Source organism: Amblyomma americanum, chromosome 1 (genome assembly GCF_052857255.1).
Source record: "Amblyomma americanum isolate KBUSLIRL-KWMA chromosome 1, ASM5285725v1, whole genome shotgun sequence".
NCBI classification, from domain to species: domain Eukaryota; kingdom Metazoa; phylum Arthropoda; class Arachnida; order Ixodida; family Ixodidae; genus Amblyomma; species Amblyomma americanum.
In genome coordinates, this window is record NC_135497.1 from 222,341,409 (window position 1) to 222,353,840 (window position 12,432).

Here is a 12,432-nt window from a genome sequence, read left to right on the forward strand (position 1 = left end):
CACACTGCATGAATGTACTGAAGACAAAGCACCATTTAAATGTCTGGACAGGATCCTGCAGAATCTTCATGCAGTGTGACGAAGCAACAGGGGGCACAGTTGGAGGCAAGGAATAAGCTCAGATTCTCTAAACAAACCTCAACAGATTATTGACAAACACAGATATAAAAGTTTTCTAAAACTATATGTCTGAAATGCCAAACATAGTGACTCTGCTTCAGAATTGTATCAATTCCTGGCATGGCAGAAGGAAAAAGCTTAGGAAATGCTGCAATGTAACTTTTTGTGAAGTCAAAAGGGGCGCACTGCGATCTTGGCAAGCAAGCTTCTTGCTCATCTATTTACATTTTCTTTTTTGTTTTTCACCATTTGTGAAGGCTTCAGCTCCTCTCCACTGAGCTGTTGTCTATTAGCAACAAAATCACTGCTACAGCTAAGCTTGCCAATAAGGATTCCATAGCAAAGCAAAAAAACCTTAATCAGTTTTCAAATGTACTCAGCACGGGTAGGGCCCCTTAAACAACCTATTCCTCTCTCAATGCCACTGTGACTTCCTCTAGCTTTTGAAATGCATTTAGTAAGGGTAAGACTACGTGCAGCCTTTGCCTCTTCCATGCTTCATGGTGTTAACTGGCGACTTCATGTGCACATGAAAAACCCTACCAAACTTATTAGCCGCTCAGGCCTGGCCACGAAGAAATGAGCACATCTAAAGACACTCAGTATAAAACCTGTTAGAGTATGGGTTTAATAGGAGCTGCTAGCTACAGCATGACTCTATACAATCTACCTGTGGCTAATGTTTTCACAACCTTATTTTTGCGACGAGCATGACCGTGTTGTGGCTTGTCATATTAGAAAATTTTCAATTAATGAAAAAGCTTACTCATGCACATACTTAAATAGCTGTGAAAATTGTTTGGTTTAGTATGGTTTGTGGGCTCCGGAAAAGGGCTCTGGAAATTTCAACCACCTGGGGTTCTTTAAAGTGCACTGACATCGCACAGTACACGGGCCTCTGGAATTTTGCGTCTAATTGTGACCTTTCACCAATTATGACTTCATGCTAAAATTGGAGGCAAATAAATTCAGTACCATTAATCTCTCTAAATTGCACATTGCAAGTCAAAGCAATAGAAAACTTCACTTCTGGTATGGGTAGCAGCATTTAAGCACAGTAAAAGATGTGCTATTTAAATTGAGATGACAACAAACATTGGCATTCATAAGCAAACTAAAGCACTGAAAACTAAGTGAGATAAAAATAACTGATCAATGTTTCATGTTACAATTTGAAAATGTAAGCAAATGTGAAAAAAATGAGCAATGCACAGTGTTTTTCATTAGGAACCAAGACGCAAGTTGAGAAAATGCAGAACTGGCTTCCACAGTTCACATATCACACCACATATTTATACAGGAGGTTTGCATTTTACCACTAAGATTGAACGGAAAACATATCTTGCTAAGCAAGCACCAAGAGACTTAGAAATCTTTCAACAACCTTCATTGCAATGTGCGCAACCACTAATTGGACATCCAAGCAAGCTCAAAGTATAACTTAAAAGGACTACAGCTACAAGGAGTACACAAAATCCTGCATGTTGCACAGAAAAGTTGTGTGGGCAAAGAGTACGACAAAATTTGGCTGCTGATCAAAAGCACACATCGAAAGGACATTTCCATGCACAGTTTGGCAATGCTTAATCACAGATCACATAGCTTCCTCCATCGATTTGTGATGATGGGCAAAACATGGGTCACTACACCTCCGGGTCAAACCAGCAGTGAAAGCAGAGAACAGCAGCTGGTGAAAGCACTCCAAAGACTGCAAAAATTATTCTGTCAGCCGGAGAGGCAACAAACATGCACTGTTTTTTTAGGACAGGCAAGCGACTATACTTACTGATTACTTAAAAGAAGGCAAACCAACAACAGAAGTATATTATACAATGCTACTGGACTCTTGTTTGAAAGAGCTGAAAAAAAAAAGGGCCCAAACTGGTACACTAGAAAGTGCTTTTTCTCCGAGACAATATGCTTTCTCAAAAACCTACTGCTGTAATGACAAAACTAAACAAATTGTACTTTGGTTCTTTGCTCTCCCTCAATTTGCAGATTATGTCCCATTTTATTTATTTTTGTTCGTAAAAAAGATTTTCATAAATTTAAAATCTGGCTGGGTCCAATAAAAATACTATTGCGCCGCTCTCAATGCATATTTTGAAAGCCTTATTCTGACAGCAGATGAAAAAGCTCGAAATTTGATGGAATACAGAGCCCTCAGCAGAGACTGTTGAGAAGTAATGCAAATTTTTGCCAGAAAAAGGTATTTAATTTGCATTTTCAGACTTATCAAACCATGGACTGAAGTTCAATGAGCAAACAAATCAAAACAAACTGTGTCTAAGATTTGTATAGTACGAACACGGCACTTCCTTCTTTGTTCTGTGGCAAGAGGCCATTGTGCTAGTTTTAATACATAAAACCAACTGTGTTCAAAAGCCTGTCTTGAGACATGTTATAAAGGGCAGCAAGGTAAAACATGAATGATATAAGTAAAAACTCTCCACATATATCTTTCCATTGTTTAATTTTTCACTGTAAGCTACAAAACAAAACAATTGTGAATCAAGAAAACTGCTCTATGTAAAATTAATATTTGACTAACTTCACAGCAGGAAATGCATCGACATTCTATTTTGTATGTTCAACAGAGTATGTGACACTGCGAAGTATGTACAGTATATGTCCACGAGAAAAGTCCAGAAGACAATATTTACAGAAGTAGTATTTAACATGAGTTTCAGTTTACACGATATCTACACTAAATTAATATACACTCCAACCCCTCGATGTCTGGGCAACATTGTATCATCACAAGCCATCAACCATTCCTTTGCAGTCTGGTACTCATTGCATATGAGTGCCACCCAGTGTGTGCGCAGTCTCCTCTAACCCAGACCAATCCAAGCAATTCGCTGTATTATGACACCATCACCCTCCATTTGCACCCTGACTCTCCTTTTACTTTCCTTTCCCCCTTCCCCAGTGTGGAGTAGCAGGCCAGGGTCACTGTACATACCGCAAGCCAACCTCTGTCCCCCTTTCCTTTCATTAAATTACTTTCTCTCTCTTCACTACTGTTACGTAATTAATGGGTCTATATTTTAAGCCGCACAATCAGTTTGAAACCACAGAGAAGTAAAAAATGAATTCGAGATCAAAACAAGTGGCTTCATTTTACAAGTATAACAGCAAAAACCATTTTTTCTTGAGACTGCTTCAAAGCAATTAAATATATTTTCCATGTCTTCTGAGCACCATTACAAAAACAAAAATTTCATGTGTCATACGCAGCCACCAAAAAGGCAGTCATAATTTTTTATATAATTGAAACCATACCAGCTGAAAAGAAATGTACGATTGAGTTATATACATCCAGTGTCGAAAGTATACGAGGCTTGAAAGTGGGAATTTCATCCCAGCCATTGTGTGTAACCGAAAATCAAAATGTGCAGCCTGTGCTTAAGACTTGGACCTCAGCAGACTGCCTGTCAATTATGGTTCGAGTGCCAGGACTACACAGAGAAAGCAGTTTTCAGAGATTCTTGTGCCCTGTAAACTTTTTAAGGTGGGTGTACATGTCAATTCTATAACTGTCACTTCAGTTGAACACACCGTGCCCCTGGCATGCTCCCCTCCTAAAAAAAAAAAAAAATTAGAGGCACAATGTCGGGTGATCCCAGTCTCAACGATGCTGTTTCCTGCACCATCACACAACTGAAGCTTTTTCAGTGTGCGTTGCCATCTTTTTAACCCCTGACATACAAAAGCATAAAACAACACTTAACTATTAAAATAATATCATAATAAAGAAATATTAAGCAAAAATAACAATTAAAACAATATAAATTAGGGAATTTCAATCGGGACTGGCTATATTTTTGTAACATTAAACTCTTTGTAAGTTTCACTCCTTTTTTGCTGACAAATTATGCACACATGCACCTATGCCTGTGCATAGACACGCGCATGTGCGTGCACACTATACGTTCAGATTGGCCATCACAATAGACCAACTTCACCACATCAATGTGCATGTGCACAGCTTGTGCGGCTGCATTGCTCACTGGTCCACTGCTGCTCTCAAGCTGAGGCAACAATGATAGACACAAGTACCCCATCTAGCCACATCACAGCAATGGGTTTTGGCTGCTGGCGTCTTTCCTAGCGCACTCAGAGGATAAAATTTTGAAAGGCTACACATAATGAAAGTAATGTTAAAATGAAAATTGGTTTTGGGGGAAAGGAAATAGCGCAGTATCTGTCTATCAGCGGGCACCTGAACCAGCCTAAGGGAAGGGATAAAGGAGGGAGTAATCGAAGAAAGGAAGAAAGAGGCACCATAGTGGAGGGCTCGGGAATAATTTCGACCATCTGGGGATCTAACATGCACTGACATCCCACAGCACATGGGCACCTTTGCGTTTCGCCTTCATCGAAACGCAGCCACCGCGGTCGGGTTCGAACCCGGGAACTCTGGATCAGTAGCCACGGGTAATGTTAAAACCTCAGAATCTACTTTTCAGCAGCAAATAAGAACCAATTCCTTGCATTTAAATTTCAAGTTTCATTAGAAATGTTTTCAAATAAACTAAATGACCGGTCAGTACAAAAAAAAACTTCACAAATCTACGTTTTCAACGATAGTCACCACACAGTGTTCACGAAGAACTACTACAACTGCTAGTATCCTTTTCAGCAATGGTAATGTTTAGAAACGTTCAGTGAAATGGTCTATTTATATGAGAAGGCTGGGGTCAAAATACAATGTCATACTTAATACATCATCATTAAATAAAGTGTAAAAACAAAGGTACTTATCTGTTTGTTCTGGAAATTGCAGAATTCAGCACTGAACTTCAGATCTTTGAACTGTTTTACACATGTCAACTCAGAGCCATGAAGGCTACAATATAGCAGGTCTATGTAAGTGGACACTGAAGTTGCACAACCAGTAAGTTCACAGTTCAGCAAAAGGGAACTTTCCACTTTCTGTGCCAGATTTTCATGAACAATTGCCAAAGTTTGGCTGTAGGATAATGCTCACATGCAAGTCTTTGAGATAAATGCCTTAAGTACAGCATGATATGACTAGTTCAGCACTGGGTAAAATTCTAGACCACACACACATCTGGCAAATGACAACTGCACAAATATCATTAAAATATTGCAGTGCTTGCAGAAAAGCAGCTCACTGCCAGCTGCTCCAGGCCATCAAGTTGAGAACTGATGTCTGCCATAAGCATTTGTTCTTGTCCATATGCACAAAACACAGTGAAAAGAACTGCCATTTTGCACAACTTCAGTCTCAGCAAATAAATTTCATAAATAGTGCTGAGTATTCAGTAAGTACCATGCAGAAGAAAACTGCTGCTCCTAGGTAAGTCAGTTTCACTTACATGAGCCTAATGTTTTACTATTAATGCATATATGCACAAGACAATTACAAATGGGCAGCATGCCTGGCATAATATTCGTTGGTTCCTCTTAAATGTGAAGATGATAGCTCAACTGTTATCTGTGGCATGAAGCACATTCGATAAAATGCACATAATGAATAGCACACTGCTCCTATAGTTGGATACAACTCAAGAATGAAGCGGCAGATGCCCCTCAAAGGAGGCTCTCCAACCAATGGCGTTGACCGATTTTCATGAGGCCATGGTTAATCTGATTTAACCATTGTTATTCTCCACTCATCTGCCACCCCCTGCGATTTCATGCTAGCAGGTCCAAGGGGATCAGTCAAGGGGGATAATTGGTCGATGCCATTGGCTGGAGGGGCTCCTTCGAGGGGCATTTTCCACTTCGTTGTTCAGTTGTATCTGACTATAGCAGTCAACAATAAGCGATTCAGCTCGCAAGGTGTCATCATGGCCTCTAATATGAACATGAATAAGCTGTGGCAGTACAATTCATGATGTTAAACAAATATATGTAGGCAGTGATCAATATAGTCAAGCAAAATTTGAATATAATAAATGACATTTTTCTAGTGTAAAAAAGAGCATACAAAAACCAGCAATAAAAAAAATGCAAGGACCAGAAGAAAGTGACACAAGTGCCAGACTTGAGAAGTGCATTACAGATGAAGGAGCCCACCATGGTGGCTCAGTACCAGCAGCAATTGGTTGCTGAGCACGAGGCTGCAGGATTGAGTCTTATCTGTGGCAGCTGCATTTTGGTGGAGGCGAAACACAAAAATGCCCATGCACTGTACAATCACAGTGCAGGTTAAAGCATCCCAGGTGGGCGATCTTATTATACAGCCCCCTGTTACTGTGACGCTTACTCCCTTCCTCTTTTCACCTCTTCTATAGCAGCATGGTTGTGGTGCCTTTCTGGGTCTGGTGCAATGTGCCTTTCCCTTCCTCATAACCACCCCATCACTCAAGCCCAGCATCTGCTTCACCACTGTTTTTTTGGGCTTGCTCCTGTCTCTGGTTTCTGTATGTTTTCCCATGTACCCAAGGACCCAACCACTACTGCATACAAGCTGAACAAAGTGAATGCATCATCTCTGATAGTCAAATGGAAATGAGGTAGGTCTGGCATTCATCGCCTAGTACCAATTACATAAAATAATGCAAAGTGGCTTTATTTGCTTAACCTACATTATGGCAGAGCTTGAACATAGTAACAAGAGGTCAATGCTTGAATAAACACAGCAATCCAATCCACACCAGCAACAGATACCCTGCCAGTAATCAATATGACAAAGAAATGAAGCAGATACTTCGTGAATGTGGCTGTGCTCACACACCTGACACAATTCATTTTTCTGGGAAGATGCTTTTCATTACATTAAATCGTCACCAACAAACTGCTAGTTAAGAAGTGTTACCTTCCTGCTCATGTGTGGACTCCGTACCCAACATGCCCAATTCATTTTTTTGTGGAATTTACCAGAAATTTTGGAGAATGGTAGGTTGTTTTCATAACATCCAGCATTTTTATGCAGTTATGCAGGATGTTTTATGAAACCAGAACTAAGCTTTCAAAATTTACTGGCTCATTTCTCGAGAATGAAGCTCTGACAATACTCTTGAAGGCTGCCAAATACCGCTGCGTGCACACAAGAGTATTTTTGTTCGGTAATGGGTAAATTGTTTATTTCAGACTGACCAAGTAGCTTCTGAACCACTGGGCATATGTGAAAAGAATCAATTCTAAAGTTTCAGGACGTCAAGAGAGGCACAAAATACAGAGGGTTCCGTTAGAATGAACCTGGCCAAGATAAATTCTCTAGGAAAATAATGAAGAATAATACAAGACCCCTTGGTTGGTTTCCAAAGACTTAATGCAAGGCAACAAAAAAAAAAAGGTCTGCTTAATATGAATGTACTGTATGCTTCCTGGTGAAGACAAACTTTTGCAGTGAACACAAACCACGGTGACCCGCACAGTGGTACTCATAGAGCATATGTTTTACACACTTGAAATAAGCAAGCAAGAAAAAAAAAAGGCTTTTTCCATGCCTGTTTAAGGAAATTGAAGCAAGCCATGCACGCAGAGCGCTGATACCCAACATAGCCAGACATCTGCACTGCACGGATGTCACTTGCCTTACGCACTGTCTCTGGCAGATGTCAAGCATTTAAGTGCATCTATTTGTGGACTAGGGAACAGGTGGAAGGATCGTGTGAGCTTGAGCCTTGCCGTCACTTCACTGCTTTTGGTCATCTTGAAATTGTCTCCTCACTACAAGGCCACTTCATTCACAAGTCAAGCTGCAACCTGGCACACTTGCACACATCTTCTGTGGGTACATTTAATAAGATGAGCAAGTTTTTGTTCCCTTCAAGAGTTCCTAAAAGAGAACTCTCAGAACGGTAAACGTTTCTAAATGCTCTGAATGCCTTTTCCTTACACTGACAAAAAAGTGTGAAACTGCTAAGATGCTCCAGATTACAGCTCTTTGTGTGTGCCAACAGTGCTTATGGCTATACCAGGCAGGGTTCACCAGGACAACAGCCCGTCACTGTGCCGTACGCATCTGATCATTTGTTTTTGTTTATGGGAGTTTAAGGTCTCTTTAAAGTGAAGGGCTCTGTAAATTTCGACCACCTGGGGTTCTTTAACGTGCACTGACATCGCACAATACATGGGCCTTTAGAATTTCACCTCCATTAAAATTCAACCGCTGTGGCCAGGATTGAACCTGCGTCTTTCAGGTCAGCAGCCGAGTGCCATAACCACTGTGCCACTGCGGTGGCACACATATCTGATCAGAGCAGACAACTGTGCAGGGAGCACTGATTTTTGCGCCTTTTGCCCAGTGCTAGAAAAACATCCAGAATAAAGCTGCTGTAACAAAAATGACACCACTGCGGTTTTTTGCTACGTTTTAGAGCATTCTCATTGAAAATTTTCACTGATCTCAAGAAGCGGGTAATAACTGATCAAGCAAGGAATAAAAATACTCCAGAGAACACTATGTGATTCCCAACCATCCCGTTTGTTTTATTCTTGCAAACTCTTTCACTCCTCTCAAAACCTTTGGTTCATTGTGTGAAACACCCAGTATACAACAGATTTGATGCCTTCCTTGTTGAGAGTAGCAAAACCCAGTTTGCACGAAGGCAGAAGTGCATATAATACCGACTCTCCATTAGCAAAAAAAAAGCACTCAAACAACATGATGTATGTGGCTTGAACCTGTTAATTCGTAACAAATCTGTAGAGCTTATGAGTGTCAAAAAATGTTTAGTTTATGGTTTATGGGGGTTTAACGTCCCAAAGCGACTCAGGCTATGAAGGACGCCGTAGTGAAGGGTTCCGTAAATTTCGACCACCTGGCGTTCTTTAACGTGCACTGAGATCGCACAGTACACTGGTATCTAGAATTCTGCCTCCATCGAAATTCGACCGCCGCGGCCGGGATCGAACCCGCGTCTTTCGGGCCAGCAGCCCAGTGCCATAACCACTCAGCCACCATGGCGGCTACAAGTCTGAAGATTCCCCATTTTTTATTACATTGGTCTAAGTTACAGCTCAGGGAAGTGTAGTTCACTTTGATGCTATACACGAAGAAAATGCTCATAATTTCACTGGCACATTGGGAATGAATACTGGCACAATAATTGGTAAAAAAAACTAAAAGGGTAAAGTCGGTTGGTCTCAGAATATGTAGCACAGAAACTCATCGCCTCCTTTTTTTTCAAGCAGTCAAAAGCATTTCAGTATGAAGCACAGCCACTTTACACCACCAACCAGACTTCCTAAAAGCTTGTCAATCCCATCGGCTGTTCCAAAATAACCATTTGTCAGGTTCAGCAGCAGTAATAGAAGGTCATTGGTTTATTGGGGTTTAACACCCCAAAGTAACTCAGGCTATGAGAGGCGCCATAGTGAACGGCTCTGGAAATTTCGACCACCTGGGGTTCTTTAACATGCACTGATATCACACAGTACACGGGCCTCTATAATTTCGCCTCCATGAAAATTCAACCACCGCGGCCGGGATCGAACCCGCGTCTTTCGGGTCAGCAGCCGAGCGCCATAACCACTGAGCCATCGCGGCGGCTGTAATATAAGGTCAGTTTTTGTTACTAATAGGGTGTATAAGCAAAGATTTCAAGATTTTGTTCTGGTTCGAAAGAAACAGTTCAATTCGGTTCATGTTCAAAATGAAAATATAAAATGCTGGCTTGAACTGGTGCACATTTGCATATTCAATGAAAGCATAATGGCAGTAGTAAATAAGCTACATTTATTTTGATAAAAATGCAAGGTAATACTGAGAAAAACTGAAAATAATCTTAAACTGCCTGATGAAAATAGTTCTTACAATATGCTTCAGTGTACTTGTCAAAAGAAATGAGTTGCAATGTGCCGAAATGTCTTGGGAGCAGCACATCATGCACTGGATCTGGAAAACGTATTCCAGTGCACAACAGCAGATTTGCAGAAGCTCAAAGTTCTGGCTGGTGCTCCTTCCTTCACCCCCGCCCCCCCTCATTATTGAAAAAGTGTTCTTCAGAACTAATTACCTTGCGATGTCAATGTGGCTTACTGTATTTGAGGTAAATTTTTTTTATGTGTTAATAGGACACATCGCAACCCCATGTCAAAATGTTATGTGGAAACATTGCTATGACAAATTCGGTGTTGATACCACTGCTGTTGCAAACTCTGCTCACACATTCCATCTTGGCACAAAAATGTCACAGTATGCCACACGGCCTCCTGTGAAGCTGCTGGTATGGTACATTAACCGAGAAAATTCATCGTCCTGTCAGTGACCACGTGAATTTTAATGAAAAGTATTAATCATGAGGGAAGCAATTTACCGAGGCACATTTTCCCAACGAGGTAACACAATATCCACAATGACAAAGCTACCAACTTGGGTAATAGCAAGCCATTCAGATCAGCTCGTTTTTACCAATGATACTGCCTATTCCAAGACCCTAAATGCAGCCAATGCTAGATTGAAAGTTATTGTGGAGAATAGCAGACTTAACTGAAATCTATTTTTTTTTTTCTGGTTTCTTTCCAGAGTAAAAATTAGAAAAGGAGAAAATACAATATTCAAGGGTACTTCAAGTCCAACAACATTTTTTTTTCCTTTGATATACGTTTTCCTTAATGCAATGGTCATTGATATTTGCATGTGTTTTAAATTTCAAATTTTTAAAGTAAACTAAAATATGCTGAGAGAAAGTCCCAGAACAAACTTGCTGAACATTTTTTTTATTAAAAAGACCTTGCAACATCAATATCAACAGGCCTTTTTTGACCTCTACCGATAAACACCAAATTGTTTTGGTATGATGAAAAGGTACCAAGCTGGAAAAAATATTTACGAGTCTTGGTCTGAGACCTCTGTGTACAGCACTGAATTAGTGTTTACATACTAACTAAAGTCAGGTACACTGGCGTGGAGCGTGTGACAAGTGATAAATGTGCTCTGGCAGCATTGTATTCATCAATGAGACACTCAGTTTCAAATAGTTCCTCTGAACAAACAATGTACCTTTTCTTTGTTTTTACCTATTTTTCCTTTCTCTTAAACATTTTCTATGCAGCATGTAACCAGCATCTCATCACAGGAAAGTCCTGAAATACATTCGTTGCACTCACAAACCTGTTAAGGCAACAGGATTTGTTCTGACATGGCAAACTGTAATAACATTATATTTAAATACACAAAAATGTATAAATATTTTACAAGGCTGATTTTGTCCCTGATGACACACAGTAGCCATGGAAACATATCAACTACTAACAAGTCCACGTCCACATTTGAACGCTGATGCATGAGGCCTGCTAGCAACATACCAGCAACTATCTGCCCTAGAATGGCACAGGCGACAAGCACTGGTATTGCTATAGAGAGTATGCACTGACGTTATATTGGCTGCCATTTTGTTGTTCATGGAGCATAGTGAAAGGCCACGGGCATAACTAATTGGCTTGCCGCCACCTGCTCTGGCCTGCACTGCTTAAGCTGCACGCTGTACAGCAAAATGGCATCCATCACATAGCATGGATACCCCCTATAGAACAGGGGTCTCAAACACACAGCTTGCATGTCACATGTGGCCTGCTGGCCCCAAAGATGTCACCCCTTGATCCGGGAGAACCTTACTCACTGCCCCTTTTTTGTCCTCTCCTGGCCTACAGCCATACAAAATTTCTTAAATCATCTGGCCATCACTGCCACCTCCAAGTTAGCTAGCTTAGAAGAACAGAAAACTGGGTAAGCTGGCAATGATTCATGTTCACACAGTTTAGTTTAGTTTAGCTTATGGGGTTTCAATGTCCCAAAGCAACTCAGGCTATGAGGGATGCCGTAGTGAAGGGCTCCGGAACTTTCAACCACCTGGGGTTCTTTAATGTGCTCTTACATCGCATAGTACACGGGCCTCTGAAATTTCGCCCCCATCGAAATTCGACCACCGTGGCCGGGATCGAACCCGCGTCTTTCGGGTCAGCAGCCGAGGGCCACAACCACTGACACCACGGCGGCTGTTCACACAGTGCAAACAACACAGACAAGAAGCACAAAGTACACGCCACAGTGCTCATGGTGTGTAAGTTTCTCTGCCTCTTGTGTGCGCTATTTTTGCTGTGTGAACATGAAGTTAGCTAGCTTTTTGTGATAAAAGCTTTGAAAACGAATACGAAACAAGGAATTGAAAAAAAAAAAAATCGGTTCTCAGGTGGCTTTTCATTCTGAGTTTCTTCTTCACTTTCGTTTTTTTGTTTGAATTTACCCATCTATTTCTGCTAATTTTTTACTTTAACCTTTCCTCTTTTCTCCTCCACTGTATTTGGCAAATGGCACAGTGGGGACATAGTGACCTATGCCATGGGAATTGATAAACAAACTCCCCTAGTTCCACTAGGCACTATGAGATG